Source organism: Phascolarctos cinereus, unplaced genomic scaffold (genome assembly GCF_003287225.1).
Source record: "Phascolarctos cinereus isolate Bilbo 61053 unplaced genomic scaffold, phaCin_HiC Scaffold_726;HRSCAF=1367, whole genome shotgun sequence".
In the NCBI taxonomy this organism is placed as follows: domain Eukaryota; kingdom Metazoa; phylum Chordata; class Mammalia; order Diprotodontia; family Phascolarctidae; genus Phascolarctos; species Phascolarctos cinereus.
Window position 1 is genome coordinate 145019805 of NW_027556098.1, and position 22659 is coordinate 145042463.

Below are 22659 nucleotides of genomic sequence, written 5' to 3' on the forward strand. Positions count from 1 at the left end.
GGCATAAATATATACATGTGTTCCAGATACCATAACTGTGGAGTTCATTAATGGCACCTACCATCCCAGCAAAATTTATGATCAGAGATCATTTATACTTGCCAGTCAGTTCTAGGCTACACAGTTATTTGGAATCAGGCTGAGAGACCACTACCACCAAACTGAGTTCCCAAACTGGTTCCCAAACTGAGCCACGAAGGCTACTTCATGATCTCTGAATGAGTAGCCCTACCTTGGATAGTTTGGGCCAACTTTTCCCCTCCTACTTAGCTCCTGTATTTCCCAGTCAGAAAGCAGATGATGTAGATTAAATATTTTTTGTAAAATAAATCCTAAAGCATAGCAATTTGTAGTAATCCCCACCTCCGGCCCTGAACTGCTAGATTCTCCCCTGAAATATGCATTCAAGCATTTGCCCTACTATATACACACAACAGAGGGGAGTCAGAAATCAGTTTGAAAGTGGTCTCTATGTCATAAAAATTAAGTAGGCTTAAAATCTAGCTATGCAAGGAGACTACAGCTGCTTCTCAATGAATTCAATTCAATTCCTTATTACTGTTACATAAAGGTTTGTGACAGAATGCAAACGATTGTTCCAATTTCAAATTTATGACCATTAGTTATGGCATAAAGTTTCTTGAACATAACACCACTTCTACACTTGTCAAGTGTAGAACTAAAGCCATAAGAAAATTCACAATTCTGGTGGTAGAGCCAGCAGAATGCTCCCAGACCAACTCAATTCTACTACGAGCAAGGGATTGTACTAAAGCAGAAGCAAACAAAACCTAGTGGTTGCTTTCAAAGAGCTTACTTTGGGGGGGGGTACTAAGAGATGCATATTATACAAAGGGTGGATGCTTTCTATAGGGGGAGGGAAGAGGCGAGACCTGGGGACCGAGGGCCTTCACCCTACCCATGGGTGGAACGACACACTCCCTTTTCTGCAGGGTTTCAACTGACTGGGCCAACCTGCATCTGCCAGGTACAGGTGACTAAGGAGCTGGGCTGGGGGAGATGCTCAGGTAAATAAATACAAGATAACTTGAGGAAGAAAAGCATATTACAAACTATTAGCAAAAGCTAACAACTATGGGCAAGGTTTCAGTGGTACCTGAGCCTTGTAAGAAGCTAAGGAGTCAAAGAATCCTTAGGAGGAAGGGCTGCTTTCCCAGCAGGAGAAATGGTCTGTGCAAAGGCACTGAAACAAAAGGGGGAGTACAAGATTAGCCAGTTACAATGTAATGTAAGATGATGTAAAATAAGGTTGGAAAGGTAGGATGGAGTCAGTGTGCAAAGAACTTTAAAGGCCAAGCTAAAGAATTTAACTGCATATCACAAACTCATATTTAGGTTTTAAAATTTACAAAATTTCTTATAACACATTTGAAGTAGTGAATACAACGATCATCCCCACATCATGGAGGAGGAACTGGAGTCCCCAAGAGGTTACATGACTTGCCCAAAGAGTAAGTGATGAAACCTGGATTCAAACTCAGTTCTCCTAAAGGCAAGTTTTTTCCACTGCTGCCCTCTACTTCCCATCCACAATCTTTCCACTTTGAACCTCTACTTAAACATTCTTTTTTTTTTATCAGTTTTCTTAACATAAAAATCTTGACAGCATGGCCCAGAGTCTCAGATATTCCAAAATTATTTACATGGCCAAGATACACACTACTCCTCTGAACAGCCGGGCAATACTTACCTGGCCCTAAAGTTATACTAAAAATAAATGACTTTAAAAAGTAGATTGAAAGCTCTTTGCAGCAAAACTGCAGAGGTCAAATCAAAGGACATCAATTCAAGCAGATTAATAGCCCATTAAGTAGCATCAATCAGCTTAAACATTAAACAGGCATCAAAAAGTTCTTAAAAGCTGGCTAACTTCCTCTCCTCAAAATTCCTGCTTGATAAATTTTTAATTTTCACCTTTTCCAATAAATTCCAACTTCAATATTTTCCAAAGACTGGCTACAACTGACCTGGAATGTCAGATCTCACTTATCTCAATACCAATCTGTTTAATATTTTATCAAACATAACTTTAAGCGTATGGCATTCCACCTAGAAACATCTGGAGGATTGGCAATAACACAGCTCTTGCCTGCATCACAAACACAGAACATGAAGCTTGCCAAAATGAAACTCTTTTAGTGTATAGCTGGGTAATGTGTGATTAATGAATGAAAGCAAAATGCCACACGTGGGGTGCTAGGAATCTAGGTAACAAGGATCCCAAACGGAGAGGGCACAGATCTGAAGGAGACAATTTGTCTCGGGTCCATCACCCAAACCAAAGATGCTTCACTGTGTACTGACGCTTGCACAGAGCACACGGAGAACTTTGCACAACTCGGAAAGCATATGAACTCTGAACGTGACACCAGCTGTGGGAATGAGGAAGGGGATCACACTCAGCGGAGGCCTTCCTTTAAGAGAGGTAGGAAGTTAAAGTCTTAGCACTTCTGGGGAGCGGGTTGACGAGGTGAGGGGGGGAGAAGGGATCACTAAGAGATGCATATTATACAAAGGGTGGATGCTTTCTATAGGGGGAGAGAAGAGGCGAGACCTGGGGGACCGAGGGCCTTCACCCTGTCCATGGGCGTAACGACACACTCCCTTTTCTGCAGGGTTTCAACTGACTGGGCCAACCAGCATCTGCCAGGTACAGGTGACTAAGGAGCTGGGCTGGGGGAGACGCCCAGCCTGAAGGCTGGGAGGGGTGGGCAGGGAAGGACACGGGAGCTTCGGTCCTATTAAGAATCCCAGCTTTTGAAGTTTCACTCTGGGAGACAGAAGAGAGCCTCTAATGGGCCTGGAGCCTCACAGCATGGGGGGGGGGGGAGCAGGAGAAATGGAGCAGACGCCCCCCCACTCTCTCCGCCGCTTCTTCTCTCCGCGGCGGGGCGGGGACTGGGGGCAGCCGGCCTTAGAGCCAGTCCCCCGCCCCCTACAGTGGGGAGGGGGAGAGAGAAGAGGAAGAGGGAAGGGGAGGGGAGGGGCCACGCCCGAAGCCCTGCAGGCCCGCCCCGCACCCGGCTCCCCCTCAGCGCCCCCGCTTCGGCCGTTACCTGGACCTGAGAGCGGCCGGCCCCCTCCTCCTCCTTTTCTTCTTCTTTTTCTTCTTCTTCTTCTTCTTCTTCTTCCCAGCCCCGATCCACCCTCTCTTACTCCCGGACGCTTTTAAATTTCTCCTTCCTCCTCCCCCGCCGGGAGCCGGGCCACCCTCCGCCGCCGCCACTGCCGCCTCCTCAGTATTGTCATTGAGCCACCCAGGCACGCTCCCGGAGGCGCGCCCCCGCCCGTCGCCGAGGCAACCCAGCGGGTCTCGGGAACGCGCGCTCCGAGCGCGGTTCCGTTACCACCCCCTCGGGCCCAGCAGCCAATCGCGAGCGAGGGGCGGGGCGGTGCCTAGAAGTCACGAGGGATAAGGAGGAGGCGGGAGCTCTGGGGAAGCCGGCCCGAGTCGGGCTGGCGCTCCCCAGCCCTCCTCCCCTCCTCCCTCCTTCCCCAGGGCTTGAGGCTGCGGAGAGAGCCGGGGGGCGAGGGGCTGGGGAAGGTGGCGGGGGCGGGGCAGGCCCTGAGCCGGGCTTAGGCCAGAAGGAAAAATCTGCAGAGTCAGGAGAAACCCGCAGAACCGGGACGTAAAAGATGCATTTAAACCAGCCCGGAAAGCGTGCCCGGAGCGCAGCTGCGAGTGGACGCCTGACTCGAGCGCTCCGGGTTTGAGCGAGTCGATTCTCCTGTCATTTGTCCTCATCTGCAAAATGACAGGGTTGGACCTAAGTCACTGCCAAGTCCTCTCCCAGCCTAAGGGTCCAGGGCTTATATCCTAGCGAAAATAGCAAGGACACTCATACGGGTCCGCGAGCTTTGAGTCGATCAGTGGAGCAGGGTCCCAAAAGCAAGGTTTCTCAATAAAGCAGGGTCTCCCAAGCTTTGAGTCAGTTAATCAAGAATTTAAGAGCCTCCTATGTTCCAAGCATTGCGATTAAAAAAAAATCTCTGATATTTCACTGGGGTAGGGAACTCAGTGTTTAAGTACTTTCTCTTTAGGTAGCCGCCACCAGGGGTTCTTAACCCCTTTGTCAGAGTAAGGCTTATAAATTATTTGAGGAAATGGTAAATTTCAGTTAAAGGTTAGTGAAAATAAAGGTGTAATTTTTTTTTTCATATTCAAGTTCATGGACCCCCTGAAATCTATGCACATGGCAATCTAAATAGCCCTGTAATAAGAAATAAGCTTTCAGAATTGATTGGGGGGTGGAGGGGCAGGCACTGAAGTTATGTTAGGAATTAGGTTATCAATGCCAGTATGTGCTCCGGGCCAGAATCCCAGTCTTCCTGATTCTATCTACATGTTACTCTCAAGTGCTAGGATCATCTAATGGTGGAATTAATTGGAATGTTACTCAGTAGAGTACCCCAGAGACCATACCTGAAAAGGGTATGGTCCCTCTACAAGATAGCAGGCATTGGGTCAAGAGGTCACTACTCTCTGAAGCATCCCATTCCACTTTAAGGAAATTTTTCCTTGCATCAAGCCTATATTTGCTTCTCTGAAATTCCATCTGCCCTCCAGAGGCAAACAAAACAAGCCTAATCCCTGCTCTGAGGTTGAGGGTGAAGTGAGTTAAAGTAGGGTGCCTTAGGGTAAGTGACTGAGCCAAGTCTATAGCCCAGGTCTCTACTAGTACACCTAGAACTTGAACTCTGCCCCTGGGCCCTCTATTCTATATGTATATATTTTCTTTCTTAGTGATTTCACCAGCTCCTATGAGTTCAACTATATTTATGCTATACAAATATTCTTTGATTTGATCCTCACAACAACCTTGGAAGGTAGGTGCTGTTATCCCCATTTTACAGTTGAAGAAACTGAGTTAAGTGATTTGCCCAAGGTCATACAGCTAGTGGTCTCTGAGGCTAGATTTGAACTCAGATCTTCCTGACTCTAGGCCTTGGGTTTGATCCACTGTGCCACATAATCTCCATCTATCCTAATTTAGCCACCATTCTAATTCAGCCTTTACCAACTCTTGCTTAGACTACTGCAAAAACCTTCTAAGTGGTCTCTCTGACTACTCTTTCCCTTCTCCAGTCCATCTTCCATACAGATGTCAAAATGATTTCCCTAAAATACAGGTATCACCATGAAACGTCCCTGCTGAAGAAACTCCTCTAAGATAAAGTATGAACTCTTTCTCTGGCTGTTTAAAGGCCTTCACGTTCTGGTCCCAGACTACCTTTACCAACATATTACACATTATTTCCCTTCACATACTCTACATTCCATCCAAATTTCCCTCCACAGGATAATCTATCTCATCTACATGCCTCTTCACCTACTGAACTGCTGCCTACAATGCACTCCCCCTAATCTATGCCTTTTCCAATTCATAGCTCATTTTTATATTCCATAGGGTTTTGGAGGATTTGAAGCCCTATTCTCATTCACTAATGTAAAGAACATTAATAATTAGCTGGATAGCTATATGTATATACTAGTACATCTATTATAATAGCAAAAACTCACTCTTATGTAGTACATTAAGATATACTCAGTACTTTCCTCAACAACCCTGTGAAACAGCTGGTGCAGATATAATTACGTCTATTTTGCAGATAAGAAAACTCAGGCTTTCAAAAGCTGAGGTTAGCCCATGATCAGTCATGGCAGGTGTGTAAGGCAGGATCTGAACCCAAATCTCCTGGCTCCAAGTTCAATTTTATATTTGTATGTGGGAAGTAACATTCCTTTTTTAAACTCCTAGCACCATAGAGAATATTAGAACTGGAAAAAAACCTTAGACATCACCTAGTTCAAGCTCCTCATTTTGCTGACAAAGCAACTAAGACCCAGAAAGGAGATTGTCCAAAGTCGTGATTCCATATCCAGTGTTCTTTCCATTAAGATCTCCTTGCCTCCAAATATTTATTATTCTATATCTGATTAAATGACTTCCATCAGTGTCCAGAAAAGACCCCACTTAAGGTGATACAATAATTAAAGTTAGAGAAACATTTCCTCCTCAGAGCAGGAGTTCTGAACTTGGAGTCCAAAGATCCCCAAGAATTCCATGGAAGGTTTCAGGAGGTCCATGAACTTGGATGGGAAAAATTTTACATTGTTATTTTCCACCAACCTCCAACTGAAATTTAGCACATCATTCAGTTACAAATTTTTAAAATTATTCCAAGAGGGGGTAGAAGGAAGGAAGACTGCCAAGAGGGTATATGACACAAAAAGAGGTTAAGAACCCCTGTTCTAGAGCTTCTCTATTTACAATAGGAGCAGTTTAGAGTTCAACCATATCTCCAGAGGCCATCTAGTCATCCACTCCAGGTCTTCTTACAGGTGAGAAAACTGAAGCCCAAAAAAGTTCAGTGATTTGCTCAAAGGAATTCAAACCCAGGTCTTATGCCTGCAGATCTAGAGTTACTTGCACAAACCCTGCTGCCTCTTTTGTAACACCATCATTTTTTTTAAGTTTGTAACTCCATAGTTTATTTAAAAAATCAAAAGCCAGAATGGAAATTTAAGACTTTTTTCCTTTGTGCAATATTTTAACCAAAGCAAGTTTAGATATGTGAGCCAAGCCCCTATTGCCAAAGCCAAATGGGAGATTCAGACAGCAAATTGAACAAATTCAAAGGCAGACTGAGATTTTCCAGTAACAATAGTGTTCTTAAGTGATTTCTTACCCTTCCTTAGTAAGATTTAAAATGATCATTTTTTTTTCAGATTGCTAACTAGCTGTGGCAGGGTCTACACTCTGCCTACCCCCTTGTTACTCTCCCAGCTCAGTACCTAGAACCATCTCTCATCACTCTTTTCTATTGTTCTCTGTTTCAAGGATGTGAGGCCTGTCTTTGCTAAGTAGGCAACAAAATCTTTAAGGGAAAAAAATCATGTTTTATACTACTATTTTTTTTATCCCATAGTACCTACCATAAGGCTAAACCATTATTTTCATCATTGGAGTAAACAACTTCCATTTTTTTAATCGTGTGTAAAAATAATCTTGATATGTTACTCTTGGAACAGATTTTCATTAATAAAGAATTTTAGTTTGGGGAAAAGATTTTGCTAGGATTTTTGGTATGATAACACAATGCATAATGCATAATGTAATGACTTACAAACTGGGTAAACAGAAGACATTTATCCTAAATAAAATTGATGGTCATACAATCTTATTTTCTAGCCACCTGAACAAAAATATAGTGACTATTATTCACATTCATGATTATCCATTAATATATTCACATTCATTATTGTTATTCACCATATTTTTATATTTAACAGTCCTTATAATAAAGTAGGTCCCTGGTTTTGCCTGCAATAAATAATCTCTGACTCTTTAATGTTTTCTTTCTCCTAAAATTATATTGAATTTATTTATCTGTTACATCCATTGAATCTGTCGTATAGCTTTAATAAAAGGTAGGCTGCCTGAGGGCAGGGATTGTTTCTCCTTTTATCTTTGCATCACTAGTTCCTAACACTATGTAGTATACAGCTAACTTGGTGCTGAGGTGCTCAGTGAATGAATGAATATGAGGTGTTTGATGAATTATTAGAATAGTATGTTATAATGGAAAGGAAACGGAGCTATTGTCCCAACTCTGCCACTGAGTCAACCTGAGCAAATCACTTCATTTCTTTAGGACCTCAGTTTTCTCCTCTATAAAATGAAGGAGTTGGGTTAAGTCAGTCAATAAGCATTTATAAAGTGCCTACTATGTGCCAGGCACTGTGCTAAGCCCTGGGGCTGGGATACAAGAAATGGCAAAAGACAGTCCAGTCCGGCCCTCAAGGTGCTTACAATCTAATGGAGAAAGACAACACACAAAAGAAAGCTGAAAAGTAACAGGGTAGGGAGGTATTCAGCAGGAGAAAGGGGGATGAGGGTGGAGAAAGTCCAGAGGAGTGCAGCCAGGTGAGAAACGAAGAAGTGATTTGCTCCTGACAACCTAGTTTAACGTAGGTTTAATGCATAACCTAAGCACTCTCCTTGAAAGGAGGTTGTGGGAGTAGCTCTCAGTTCTCTATCCTCTAATCAGCCAGGGCCTGGCCAAGTTTCTGTCTTTTATTTGTATCACTCACAGTGTGTGCATTTGACTGTCTTACCCATAGTAGGTGCTTAACAAATACTAAATCAGTCAGTCAATAAATCTTAATTTATGTGATCTCCAAGCTCCCTCCAGGCCTCTGACATACTATGATTCTATGATTGATCCCTGTACTCCACTTATAGTTCTCCAATCTTACTCTTTATTTCATGTTATGCGTCCTATACCTTCACTATCTGACACCTGTCCATAGGATGGTTAAAGAGGAAGGTGAGCCCAACTTATCTGGATGCTCAAAGAATACTATTTATTCTAATCATCTGGAGAACATGACAACAGTCTACCATAGGTAAAACTGTGAAGTCATCAGTGTTCATCTTCCATTCCTCTTCACCTCCCTATTCTTATTCATCTTTCTCATTCATTAATGAAGCCCCGTGTCTTTGGGCTCACTGTCCAGTGTACCAAAAATCACTCTCAGGAATGGATTTGTAAACTCTTTCACATTCACTCATTCATTAATTCCTTCAACAAACATTTATTAGCCACCTACTACAGGCAAAACACTGTGCTAGGGGGTGAAGGAGAATTGAAGTTTAGGTAAGACACAGCCCTGCCCACTGGAGTTTACAATCTTGTAGGAGAGATCAGTCCCATATCACTGATACAATTAGAGAATAGTAAGAGGGAATGGGTCCTAGATACTACATACTCCCTAGTCTTAGAATATTTTAAGAAATCAAAACTGAAATTTATGTATCAATCTAAATATGGAAATTGTTCAGTCCAATGATTGATTTTCCCATATCTGGTCTACTGAAATTCTACTTCCTTTAAAAGATCCAGCTGAAATGCCATCTACTACAATAAGTATTCTCAGATCTTCCCAGTCCACATTGATTCTTCTCCCTAGACATGGAATAGGATTTAGTCCATACATCTCTCTTACATAGGATTTAGTCTACACCTCTGTCTTACATCCTTGTTATTTTTTAGTCACAGCTGACTCTTCATGATCCCTTTGGGGTTTTCTTGGCAAAGATACTGGAGGGCTTTGCCATTTCTTACAGATGAGGAAACTGAGGCAAACAGGGTTAAGCGACTTGCCCAAAGTCACACAACCAGTAAGTATCTGAGGCTGAATTTGAACTCAGGTCTTCCTGACTCCAGTCCCAGCACTCTATCCATTGCACTACTTTAGCTATCCATACATTAAACAAGTTCTATTCTGCACTGTTGGCAGAACTGTAAATTGGCCCAGTCATCCTGCAAAGCAAATTTGGAACTATGCCCCCAAAGTTAATAAATTACAAATATTCTCTGACTCAACTACCAGACCTATACCCCCCAAAGAGATTTTTAAAAAAAGAGGAAAAGGACCCATATATACAAAAATTTTTATAGCAGCAATTTCATAGTAGCCAAAAACTGGCAATCGAGAAGATGCCCACTTACTGAGAAATGGCTAAACAAGTTATAGTTTAGGAATGTAATGAAATATTATCGTGCCTTAAGAAATGATGAAATGAACAGTTTGAGAGGAAACCAAGAAGACTTCTATAAAGTAGTGGAGAGCAAAATGAGCAAAATTAGAACAATTTATACAATGATAATGACAATATAAAGAAAAACAACTGTGAAAGACTATGGAACTCTGATCAATGCAATGATAAACCATGAGTCCAGAGTAGTGAAGATGAAATAGGCCACTCATCTCCTGCCAGAGAGGTGACAGACTCACAGAATGAGACATTCATTTTTGGATGTGGGGATCTTTGTTGTTAGACTATGTGGTATTTGATATGAGTATTTTCTTTTTCTTTTTTTTTTCTTATTGTTAAATAAGGGATGGAGGAGGCAGGGAGAGAAAAGGATATTAATATGCATAAAAATAAATAAATAAATGTTTAAAATATTTTAGGTTCTATTCTGTATTATAGTTGATGGTATGTTTCATGTGCCCCTACTAGACTGTGAGTTCCTTAAGACCTCTATTTAATCCTGTTTCTTCTTCAGTACAGGGCTCTGTAGAAGAGGTTGTGTTAATCAAAGTTGAAGCAACAGTTTAAAGTATGACTCCATCCAGGGGTATTCGGATTTTAGCTGGGAGCTTCAAGATAAAGAAATGGTGTCTTAACATCCTCCAAGGAGTAGGCAAGCATCTCTGGTGCTCTCTTTTTTTTTTTTGTAAGGCAATTAGGGTTAAGTGACTTGCCCAGGGTCAAACAGCTAGTAAGTGTCAAGTGTTTGGTCTGAGGCCCGATTTGAACTCAGGTCCTCCTGACTTCAGGGCCAGTGCTCTATCCACAGCACCACCAAGCTGCCCCACTGATGCTCTTGAAATCACCAACTCCAACTGACTATGGCATAGTCACATGTAAAATCACAATAATAAATCCAAGCCTTTTACTCAGACTTGACCTGGCAGCTCAGGACCATATGGAAGAATATTTTTTGAGTGGAGTACCAATAATAGGAAAGAGGACTGCCATTTGCAGTGTGGGACTCTCCAAATAGGACAATGCTCTCAAATGCCCTAGTTATAGACTCATCAAAGGGAAACCCTCCATTTTCTTGTGGAAGTTTATTGTAGCACTCCCTCCCTCTAAAAACTTTAAAACTCATTTCAGCATTCCAACTTAATAGTTATTGGAGTAGCAAGATAACCAGATATTTTTTTAAACCAATGACTTACAAGTATCTTTGTCAAAGGTCTTTCCAAAATCACCTATCACAGGAGAGTTTATCTATTTATTAAAGTCCCTCTAGGGAAGGAATGGGGGGAACATTGCCATGAACTAACCAAAGATTGGTAAGAGTAATAAGGCCCAGGTGAGCCAGCCCATGAAATTAGCTTTGACATGAGCTATCTTCTTCCACAAGAAATTTATCCAGTCAGAAAACATCCCACCTCCTGCCCCCCAAAAAACTATCTTAATATATCAAAGTAGCTGGAATTATTGACTCACAGGCAGAAGTTAAGGAAAATGAGTTCCCCAAAATAAAATATAGTTCCTTGCATTATTTAATAAGATCACTGTAATGCTAATTTCTCACATCCTTTGGTCCTTAGTTTTTCTAACTTTTCTAACGACATTACTCGAATTTCAGAAATGGAATTGATTTCTTAACAAAACGTTTAAACCCATGCAAAATAGCAACTAGAAAGATCTGCATTCAATTTACACAAATGAAGAATAGAATCTGCTATAGCATTGTTCTCCTTGGGTAATTTTTCTCTTAAATATGTGTATTTATTTTTCCTCCAGCTACTGTATATTATTCCCAAATCACTATGATTCAGAGCTAGTCTGACAGTAATGAAATATTCAAGTTAAGTACATCTCCTCTTAATCTTGGCTTAGATTTTCCTGTCCTGTGACATGAAAGTCAAGTCACTGTGGATACAGTTGAACTTCTTCTTGATGGACACTGGATAAACAGATGACTAGAAGGTGAGCTTAGAAAGGGTATGCAATCTCAAGTATCAGCTTCTAACTCATGGATGAGAGGAAGGAAAACCATAGAATCAGAGTTTGAGTTTTAACAGACCTTAGAGGTCATCTTGTTCAACCCCCTCTTCCCATTTTACAGTCGAGGAAACCATGGCCCAGGAAAGTTATTCGGCCAAGGTTAAGATCACCTTGGTGAAGGTGGAAGATGTAGGAAGATGTAGGTATCAGACCCTGAAGGATAAGTGGGGAGTAGGGAGTTCATTTCAGATAGCAGAAAAAGGACTGAAGTTGTTCTGTCTAAAAGATTTTATATCAGTCATTTACACTCTAGTGCGAAACTATGTCCCTGGGACCCCTCTCCCAGAAGGAATCTGCATGGAAACCTTAAATCAAATCAATCAACAAATAAATTCGACGTGTGGAATGACAGACTGTGTTCCTTATTAAAGAAAGTTCAAGTGTCAGAGTTATCAGATGACCTTCCCAGTGCTTCTTATGATGTAGTTCATATATCAAGAGCTAGAAAGGACCTTAGACAATCTCTAATCCAATCCTCTCATTTTACAGATGAGGAAACTGAGGCCAGATAGTTCAAGTGCCTTGCACAAGGTCATTTAGGTAGTGAGTAGCTAACCTGTTCAAACCCAGTTCTTCTAATTCCATATTCAGGGCTCTTTCACACCAGTAGCCTATGACATCTAATGCAAATTAGTTCAACAAACATTTATTAAACTCTTATTATGAGCAGCTAGGTGGCACAGTAGATAGAGTCAGGAAGACTCATCTTCATGAATTCAAATCCAGCCTCAGAGAGTTCAAATACAGCCTCAGACACTAGCTGTGTATCTTGGGCAAGTAACTTAACTCTGTTTGCCTCAGTTTCCTCATCTGTAAAGATGAGCTGGAGAAGAAAATGGCAAACCAATCCAGCACCTCTGCCAAGAAAACCCCAAAATGGGGTCACAAAGTGTCAGATATAACTGAGACAACTTAACAACAAAATGTGCAAGGGCACCCAGGACTCGAAGATGGGCCTGGCCTCCCTCCACCATCATAAAACACTTCAGAGAAAAAGTTCATTGCTCCATCATGTCAACATCCTCATTTCTCTGCAGGTTGAGTGTGGTTTGGGTATAGATAGAAAGTCCTTGTGTCTCCTACTTCACCCCAGTTGGCTTCAGACGCATTTGGAAACAGCTGAAAATAATGGCAGTCTATGAAGCCTACAGGCATACAGAGCAAGACTTCCTAAAACAGGGACAAACCTCCCCTGGATGGGAAGAAATAAGCTGAGTCAGTTCTGGGAGGATGTCTGCCGAGCTGTATCCTGGAGCTGAACCATCTAACAATTCTGCCATCATCTGCCCCTCCCCCTTGAATAGGTCAGCAGTCCCTTAGGTGAGATTTCTATCAGTAATCTCTTTCAAAGCCAAATCACAGCATAACCTCTTCTTTACAGGGACTCAGAGGAAAGAGAACAAGGCCAAAAGCATGACTCAAAGATGTCTAAATAACACTGTGTCAGCAGCTAAGAAACAGAACAGGGAGGCTCCTGCACTGGAAAGAAGTTGACATTTTTAATCAATTTATTCTTCTCCACTCCCACCAACCATCTTCACTTGTTTAAAAATACCCTGTATTCTGGATTTGCAGTTTTACCTACGATCCTTTCCTTCTGTTCTACTGTGTCTATAGAAATACTCATTTTATTTAGTGAGTAGGTTCAGAATTTTTAAAAAGAAAAATATCATATTTTAATATATTTTACATATACTTATTTCTGATTGTCTAGCTAGTCTATGGATAGATCATAAATTTATAGGATGCAAGAAACCTTCAAGATCTTCTAACATACCAATTAGAGGCAGCTAGGTGGTTCAGTGGATACAGCACTGGGCCTGGAGTCAAGAAGACCTAAATTCAAATCCAACCTCATGTGACTCTGGGCAAGTCACTTTAACTTCTGTTTGCCCTAATCCACTGGAGAAGGAAATGACAAACCACTCCAGTAACTTTGCCAAGAAAACCCCAAGGACAAATGAACAAACAACAAAAAGAGTGGGGCAATGGATCGAGAGCTAGGTGTGGAGTTAGGAAGACCTGGGTTCAAATGTGATTTCAGACAGTTGCTAGCCAGGTGACTTTTGGGGAAGCCACTTAATCTCTGTCTGCCCAGTTTACACAATTGTAAAATGGGGATAATAACACTATTCCTCCCCACACACACACCTTGCTGTGAGGATCAAATGAGATAGTATTTATAAAGTGCTTAGCTCAATGTCTGGCATATAGTAGGTGCTATATAAATGCTTGTTTGCTTGCTCCCTTCCTTCTCCTCAAATTACAGGTGTAGAAACTGAGGAAATACGGAGCAGAGCAAGATTCTGAAGCCAGGTTATCTTATTCCAAACCTAGTGCTTTTTCTACCATTCCACATTGCTTGCCAGGCATACGCTAGACTAGAAATCAGAATGACAAAGAGTCTTTCTGACAATGGTATTTCAACTATTTTACAGAGAAGGAAACTGAGTCTCAGAGGGATGAAGTAATCTGTTAGCCTAAGATGGACTTCAAGACTCTTGACCTTTAGCCAAAGGATATTTCCAAAATCTCTCCTTAGGCTCTGCTAGGATTCCCAGTGCTCTCCTAGACCTTCACATTTTCTCTAGAGTGAAGTTTCCTTTAACACATTAGCTCCCTGGGGGGAGGGGCAGCTAGGTGGCACAATGGCTCCAGCCTTGGAGTCAGGAGGACCTGAGTTCAAATTCGGCCTCACATACTTGACACTTACTAGCTGTGTGATCTTGAGCAAGTCACTTAACCCCAAATGCCTCACCAAAAAGCAAAACAAACAAAAAAAGAATCCACCCTCTTAATGGGTCTTAAATTGTCCACCAAGGGGCCCACAACAAGGGCAATACAAGAGTGATTATCCCCACAAAAGATCTGTGGGTGTCGGGTGCCTAGGGAACTTTATATCTCCTTCTCTACATCCAATCACAGTCATAAACTTGGGTGATTGGGTTTAAAAGGTTCACAAGCACAACCTCAGCAAGATAGGAATCTGATTGGAACATTTATGACAGCAAATCTCTCAAAACTCTTTAGGTATTCAGTTTATTCCCAGGGCAGACTGACCCTGAGACTTCCTGCCTCACCTTCCCAACCAAGGCTGCCAATCAGAATTCCTGCTCCCCCAACTCCCAAACCCCAACCAATTATACAAGTCTTTCCCATCATTCATGGCCCAGTTCAAATCCCTGTGGCTCTATGAAGCCTTCCCTGAGGTTGCTGGCCCAAGCTAACCTCTCCCTCTGTGACCTCCTATAGCACTTATAACTAGTGCCACCCCATGTACTACTCACTCCAATGTCTTACTTTGTTCTGTTTTATTAGGGTTAAATCTTAACACCTCAATTAGAACATAAACTCACCAAGGAAAAAAACTGGGTCTTCTCCTGAATCCTTCATAGTCCCTAGCTCAGAGCTAGCTGGGTACCTTAGTGCTCAGCAACTGGGTGTGGATTGAAGTGAAATTGGGCTTTGGTTACCCCAGAACCTATCACTCAATCACCAGACAAGGTTTTCTTCACCACTACCCTTATAAATTTGTTTATCAAATTCATCTTTAGGTAATTTTTTATTATTATATTTATAAAATAAAATTTTCTACAAAATTTAATTTTATAAATATAAATTTACTCATAAATTTATAAATGAAAAAGGAAATTATACTCTCCTTTTCCTCTCCAAGAAAACATCCTCTGTCCTCTCTCTTAAAACCTCAGGACCTTTACCAAGTCTCTATGACTTTCCTCCTTCAAAAGATGGAATTTCTATTCTGGAGCTGATTCTTACCAACAGGGGAAATTGGGTTGCTGTGGTGGTAGCCTACTTAGTGGGCTAGTGACCATTCCATCTTAGGATCTCTGATAGAGGAGAGAAAACCCATGAATAGCCTAACACACACCCTAATTTGAGAAAACAGATTTCAAATGGTTCAGAGGAAAAATAGGTCTAGAACCATTGCCTTCGATTCCTCACCTTCTACTTCTCAATCCCCTGAAATCTGGCTTCCACCACTTGCCTGAAATTGCTTGCTCCAACATCAGCAATGATTTTTTTTAACTACTAAATCCAGTCCTCTTTTCCCAGACTTCATCATACACGATGCCTCTGCAGTTTTTGAAACTACTGACTATCCCCCCTTCCTAGACACTCTCTGGTTCCTTAGCTTACACAACTTTCTTGGTTCTCTTCCTACCACTCAGACCATTTCAGTCTCCTTTGCTAAACCACCATCATCATCCTCCCATCTACTTACTGTGCTGTCCCTAAGAGCTCCTTTCTCTTTTCTCTATATTTTCCCTTGGTCACCTTATCAGATTCCATGGCTTTAATTATCATCTCTATGCAGATGACTCCTAAATCTATATGTCTAGCAGCTAGACTCTAGCCCTTGTCTCTGAACTCTAGTTCCATTTCACCAAATGCTACCTCCATGAGATTTCTAGCTCTACATTCCCAAAACAAATATCCAGTTTCTCTTGAGCTTACCACCATCCTTCAAGTCACCCAGGTTCACCACATTGGAGTCATGCTTAGCCATTCACTCCCCCTCACCACCCATATCTAATCAGTTCCCAAATCTCATCAATCTTATCTCCACCGTCTCTCACATCTACCCCTTTCTCTCCACAGAACTCCCACTTAGCCTCTTTCAAGTCCTTATCTTTCACTTAGACTGTTGTGATAGCCTTTTATCTTCCCAGTTCCAGTTTGCCCCCTTTCCAATCTATCCTCCCAAGTGATAGTCCTAAACCATAGATCTAGTCACCCCTCACACCCATGAGTGCATGTACATACACTCAAAAATCCTTAATGGCTCCCTATAAACTCTAGGATAAAATACAAAGTCCATAGACTGTCATTTAAATCCCTCTACAGTCTGGCTGCCGACTCCCTTTCCAAGCTTATTCATATTAATCCCCTCAATATCATCTTTGTTCAAGTCAAATTAGCCTATCGGCTACTGGCCTTCACACCTTTTTACCCATGGTCCCTCAAGTCTGGAATGAATTCCTTCTTCACCTCTACCTTATGGGATCTCGAGTTTCCTTCAAAGTATAGCTTATGTCACCTCCTATACAAGGCTTTTCATTGTGTCCCTCTTCCTCCTAAAACTACTTTGTATAGCATCATATATGTATGCTTTCTATTTACTAGCTTGTGGGCATGATGTATTCCCCCAGTAGAAGGGAGAGCAGGGACTGTTTCATCTCTGTCTTTGTGTTCCTAGTACTTAGTACAGTGCATACATAGCAGGCACTTAACATGTAATTAATTAATTATAACATATATTATATAAATTATAAAATGTATATTATTAATATTATATATATAATATATTATAATATATGAATACAATATAATATATTATAATATATAATTAATTAATATATAGTGTTTGTTGAATTGAATTAAATTGAACTACAACACGACAGCTAGAAAATTTGAGAATAAGAGAGGCAACAGCAAGTGGGAGGGGGGGAGGGGCAGGAGAAGGGAGCTGGGAAAGCCCCTAAGACAACCTTTGTAGACATTTTAGTCAAGGCCAATTATGTTTTCTATTAAGGGTGACCCAGAAAGAATAATAAGGCATGCAAAAATGTTAAGTGACGTGGTTTAGGAGGTGGGGGTAGGGAATTTTCAGCTAGGTTCTGAGCATTTCCACATAGGCTAATGCTTCCAGATGCCCCTCTGTGTTTGTGGTCCCACAGCAGCTAAGAAATGCCTCCCTAGTGAATTTAATTTAAAAGATGGCATTGCTGCATAAGTTATATTTCTTAAACATTTAGCAAATTGTATCTGATTAAGGTATCATTATTGGATAAGCTTAGACTTAAACTAACCAACCAACAGGTATAGCCGAGTCCAGTCAAGGGACATTTTTTTTAAACGTCTACTACATGTAGGGCACTGTGTTAGGCACTCAGAAAGCTACAAAGATAAATAAACCACAGGCCCTGCTAAATAAACTCATAATCAAATATAAGTAAGAAAAAAAGTCATCTTATATTTTTACCCAGCACTTCATAATTTGTAGAACATTTCACAACCTTTGAAGTAGGTAATACAAGTATCTTTAGCCACATTTGATAGATGAGAAGAGTGAAGATCAGAGAGGTAAAGCAATCTGCCCAAGGTTGCACAGCCAGTAAATGTCAGAGTTGGGAGCAGAAAAATGTCCAGCCATCTTTCCCCTAAACGGTGCTGCCTACCACAAGCTAGGACACAGTCTTTGTCCCAAAGGGCCCATAGTAAAATAACCCAGAAACATAGCATTGGGCCAAGCCCAGCAAATTGACAGGGACATCTCAGAGGTAGAGATTTCCATGGCAAACACAGTATTATAATGGAAAGCACACTAACTTAGGAGGCCAGAGACAAACTCTAGCCTTGGTTCTTACCTTAAGTCACTTAAACCCTCTATGCCTTGGTTCCTATTTGTCAAACAGTGGAATAATACCTGGGCTACTTAAGTGGCCATACAATTATAAGATATTATCAATTAGAATCCTAAGAAATGAGCATTTGTGATCAGTCTGAAGCACTTAACCTTCCCCTAGTTTACATTTGCATTATGGAAAAAGAGACAAAAAGGGGGGGGGGTGCAGAGAGAATATTAAATTCCTAAAGAAAAAATGATTTCAAAAACTTCAGCAACATCTATTTGCATATAATTCACATTAGGCTCATAGGATCACAGAGTTAGACCTGTAAAGGAACCTTAGGGTCCCAACCTCTTCGTTTTAAAAATGAAGGAGCAGAGGCTCCCAGAGGTTAAGTGATTTGCCCAAGGTTACACAGCCTGTAAAAACCAGGGTCAAGTCCCTGGATTCCAAATCCAGCAATTTTTCCTCCTGAGAGCCCCTGCTTTGCAATACTTCATTTTTCACTGTTCATTTGGGTTTCTGTGTGCTTGAGAGCAAGAAAATTGCACTTCTTTAAAAGAGCCTACATTTTACACTTTTCACTCATTCAGGCTGACCTCCCTTCCATTACCCTCCTCTAAATCTGCAGAAGTAGGTAGAATTTTGTTCAGTCATGTCTGACTCTTCATGACCCCATCTGGGATTTCTTGGCAAAGATGCTGGAGTAGTTTGCCATTTCCCTTTCCAGTTCATTTTACAGATGAGGAAACTGAGGCAAACAGGGCTAAGTAACCTGCCCAAAACCACACGGTTAGTAAGTGGCTGAGGCCAAATATAAATTTGGAAAGAAAAGTCCTCCTGACTTACATCTAGCTGCCCCAAATCTGCAGGAGTAAGAGCTTTAATTGGATTTCTCCCTCTGCCCCTAAGTAGGACAGCACCTGAATCAACTAAAACAGATATGTGCCTCACCTTCCCTTCATGCTTTTCTTGATGAGGAGGCATCATGGTACATTGGGAGTTTGTGCTGCACTTGAACTCAGAAGACATAGGTTCAGGCGTGGCTGTTGTCACTTAAGAACTGGGTGACCAAGTGCCAGACTCTGAGCTTCATTTTCCTCGTTGATAAAATAAATCCGTTGCTAAGGAATTTGTTGCCTAACCCGAAAGCCCCACGCTGCAATTTATGCCCTTTCCCCCTCTATCTTTAGGGGATATCAATCATAGAATCATAGATGTAGAGTTGGAAGGGAGCTTAAGAGGCCATCTAAACTAATCCTTGCCTTCCTGCCTTCCTTCGAGTCCCAACCAAAACCCTACCTTCTAAAGGAAGCCTTCTCCAACCCCTCTTAATTCCAGCGCCTTCCCTCTGTTAATTATTTCTTTTATTTTTTAGCCTGTATATAACTTGTTTTGTATATATTTGTTTGAATGTTGTTTCTCCCCACCCCACCTCCATTAGATTGTAAACTCAATGAGGGCAGGGACTGACTTTTGCCTCTTTTTGTATCTCCAGTTGCTCAGCACAATGCCTGGCACATAACAGGGTTTTAATAAGTGTTGATTGATTGATTTTTAAAATAAGGAATCTGAGACCCAGGGAGGCTGAGTGAGCCCAAGTTCATACAAGTAGAGGTGGGACTTGAATCCAGATCCTCTGACTCAGTCAACAAGCATTTATTAAGCATCTATTACATGTCAGACACTGGATACAAAGAAAATTCTAGAAAGACTTTCAATCAATGGGTATTGAGTAGGATAAAATACAACCAGTCATAGGATTATAGATTTGGAGCTTGAAGGGAACTTTTTGTCACTGTTCTACATAAAATCACCCTCTATAAACCTGAAACCTACAGAGTCACTGGTCTTTTCTTCCTGAATGAAAGCAGGGCTGAAGATGAGGTGGGGGGCACAGTGATAACTCCAGTTCAAGTTTGAAAGGAACAAAAATCTAATTGTGAAATTTCAGTTATCAAGGGTAAGAGATTTTGTGATAAGAGGAACGGTTGGGGAATTTCTTTGCATCTCTCAAATCCCAGCACAAAGGCAGTATGTATTCTGCCTTTGCATGAAGCTGGCTTGTGACCCACAAAAAGCTGGCACAACAGAATGAGACTGGAGACCTAGTCTACCTACTGGGCCTCCCTCTCTGGGAACAGGGAGCAACAGAGATACCAGTGCCTACGGTGGTACGTTAGATTGGACGTGCAGCAGCAATTAAGGGCCAAAAAGCCCATTAATCACAGGGGCTTATTTTACAGTTGGGGTTTTGTGAGCTGACAGGACATGTTAATTGTAATGTACACTTAGCAGACGAAAACAATGGCCGGTAATTACCAGGTAGTGAGTAACCCAGGTCATATGTCTGGCACCATTCCCTGATTCACGAACCCACAGCTGAAGCGCAAGGGCTTATGGAGCATGTCTGGAGTTAGGTGAGGGGGAATAGGTAGAAAAGAGAACAGGCAGGTGCACAGCAGGCCAAGGCCTGGCTTTAAAGAAACCCTGAGAGAGCGAAGGCTTAAGGTTCCCACAGGAGAAGTAGTTCCTGCTAGCCTACACAACAGAGGGATGGACAAGGGAGGAAGGGTGAGCTCACCGCAGAGCTAAGGATACGGGAATCATTCAACAAAGAAGTTCTGGAGGTCCGGGCTGGGCAGCCTCCTCAAAATGGATTCAGAGGGAGAGCCAGACTTCTTGGGACACTACTACCTGAACTCTAGTTCTAACCCACAAGTATGCCAGAGGTTTAAACGAGCCAGCGTCTGGGGGAGTCTGACTGTGCCAAGGAGAAACAAGAAACCAAAATAAAGGACCTTCACAGGAATCTGAAACATGATATGGGGGAAAGAGCACTGAACTTGGGGTCAGAAGCGGCCTGGCTTGAGTTCCAATTCTGCTAGCTATGACCTTGGGCCAATTACTTCTCCATTCTGGGCCTCAGTTTTCCCATCTGTGAAGTAAAAAGAGGTAAACTAAATGATAGCTTAAATTCCTTCCCAGATCTAACTTTGTGATTAAGTAGTCAATAGGGCTGTTTATTTTTGTAGTAAGTTCCTTCTGTTCACAGTCCCATCCTATCATCTCTTATCTTCTTCTTGTTGTTCAGTCTTTGCAGTTGTGTCCAACTCTTCATGACCCCATTTGGGGTTTTCTTGGCAAAGATACTGGAGTGGTTTGCCATTTCCTTCTCCAGCTCATTTTACAGATGAGGAAACTGAGGCAAACAGGGTGAAATGACTTGGCCAGGGTCACACAGCTACTAAGTGTCTGAGGACAGATTTGAACTCAAAAAGAGGAGTCTTCCTGACTCCCAGGCCTGATACTCTATCCACTACACCACTTAGCTGCTCTAGCTCCTATCTCACAAATACATATTTATCAAAGCCTACTATATGCCCAGCCTTGTGCTAGGTACTCTATAGGACACAAAAGAAGACATGATCCCTGACCTCTAGGAATTTACCATCTCCTATAGGAGGCTACCTCCTGCATGAGATCTTTCCAAATCCTCCCACTTGCGAATGCCTCTTCCTAGAAATTAACTTTGTAGTATGTGTGTACACTGTGGGGAGTTATCAGGATACCTTTGATCAATTGATTCCCATCCCCTCTTCAGCCCAGTTAATGAAAGTACAAAAGCTGCCAACAATGGAAAATGAGGTAGTAAGGTCTTGAGAGAAGTACAAAGAAGGAATTAGAGTGCTGTATCCACTGGCTGGCAGACAGATCAGCTGCCATGCCCCTATATCTCCCCCCCAACCCTTGAAAAAGAAATCATTCCCCTGTCAATGAAATGCATGTTTTTTAAACAGAACCCTACCTGGGAATCATCATACCGTTGGCTAATTCAGTTGGGGCATGAGTAACAACGGGGCAGAGGGCAGTCTGACTGATGATGCCATTGTACCAAGTGGAAGGGCAACCCTAACTTGGAAGGTTCAGCCATGCTAATCTCTTTCTCTGGTAGGGTCAAGAGGGTAAGTCCAGAAAGAGGGTCAATAAAGGAATAGGAGGCTGAGATGGTTGTAGAACACAATGCTGTGGCTGAGGCACCAGGCAGGGATGGTATTTGCTACGAGGGAGAAAGCTCACCTCCCTCCTGGTCAGCCCTATGAGGCAAAGCCCCTATTGCCCCTCCTTAATTACGGTTCTGTTTTTAAATGTCAATATGTTAAATAGACTCTCCCTCACAGGGTTGTGTTAAACTGTAAAAGACTATATAAATGGAAGCTCTTTTCATTGCCTCCTTCATGTACATAAGTAAGTGGAGTATAAGGTGGAATGTAAATGAGTTCCACCCTTGTATTGAGACACTAAAGAAAGGCTCTATGCAAACTGTCAACATTTTTAGCCATCACAAAGATCTGTTTACTTACAGCGCATTACAAGAAGGTAAACGTGTTGCTCTCCTAATAAGAATCCCACCTGCCAACAGTAGATCATGCACTTTCAGTCATTTCTCCAAGACCAGGCAGTGATTTGTCCTGCCCCAGACTGACCCTTCCTTACCCAGTTCCCTCGGTGAACAAAAGCACACGTTTGCATGACTGGACTTTGTGAGGGCTATTCAGTATCAGGCGGAGCCCTGGAACAGAGTGACCACAACTGGCTTTCCACATGATCAAATGATAGGCTTGGCTTCCTTGGCTCCCTGCTCTTCTAACCAGTTCCTGTCACACACT

At 42.0% G+C, this 22659-nt stretch overlaps 1 protein-coding gene across 10 annotated transcripts in view; it reads right to left on the reverse strand.

The window, feature by feature from the left end:
* Positions 1–22659, reverse strand: part of RALB (RAS like proto-oncogene B) — a 97587-nt gene that overhangs the window by 40607 nt on the left and 34321 nt on the right. For 3 of the 10 annotated variants that reach the window (XM_020963102.2, XM_078146803.1, XM_078146805.1), the window contains exon 1: positions 3078–3271. The exons of the other annotated variants lie outside the window; for them this stretch is intronic. The gene's annotated coding sequence lies outside the window, so the exon portion shown is untranslated. Of the gene's footprint in view, positions 1–3077; positions 3272–22659 lie in introns of those variants that run through there. 10 annotated transcript variants of the gene reach the window in all.